Raw genomic sequence first — 789 nt, 5'->3', positions numbered from 1 at the left:
ATGTTGAATATAGAAGTGGTGGATTTGCTTTAATTTTTATAGTTGAACTAGAAGACCCGGCGAACTTCGTCCCTCCCAAAACTAATTTTTTTATTGAAATATTTGGTCCAACGTTGTCACCAGCAATTCACGTTCACGTTTGGTTTTGTGGTCGACAGAAGGCATATCCTCCATTACCGTCTTAAATAACCTGATGAAAGCGTTATACCGGGAAGAAGTCCTTGCGGCTCGATAGTGAATCGTTCTTGAATCTGTATAGTCTAGTTGGTGGCAATTTGCAAACTGGTGAGTATCATTGATCCATATTCTGTTTAGTTAACGTTAAGCAAGGACCGCAGGGTCAGGGTGCAGGAATGGTATTTTCAGGGATTGAATTCAGAAGTCCAAGCCTTAATTTAAGCTTAAGTGGAATTTTGCTTAATTGCGGTAGGTACTCAAACTTCCCAAAATCAGTTTTTCCAGTTCAACAAATAACTATAAGTGACCATCAAGCAAAGGTGCAGGAATTTGCAGGGATAGTGGCCGAGATTTTCTTTCTTTAATCTAAGCCTAAGTGGGAGGGGCTACCATCCTTTGTTTCTTTCCTAGAGCTTCTCAAATCTTGCAAAATCGCGATTCTTTGACACTGATCTTGTTTTTCTTAAAATCTGGAGCTGACGGAAACTTTATGCTTACGTCAAAAATATCGTGCATCAAATTTGTCTCTATTTTTGTAGGCGTGTGTAATAACTATTGTTAAATAGCCAATACCCGCATGTTTGCGGCGCCTTCAAACACCTTTCGAACTGT

This window comes from Rhagoletis pomonella, unplaced genomic scaffold, assembly GCF_013731165.1.
Source record: "Rhagoletis pomonella isolate Grant_MI unplaced genomic scaffold, Rhpom_1.0 Rhpom_scaffold_00003, whole genome shotgun sequence".
NCBI lineage: Eukaryota > Metazoa > Arthropoda > Insecta > Diptera > Tephritidae > Rhagoletis > Rhagoletis pomonella.
This window is presented reverse-complemented; position numbering follows the sequence as displayed.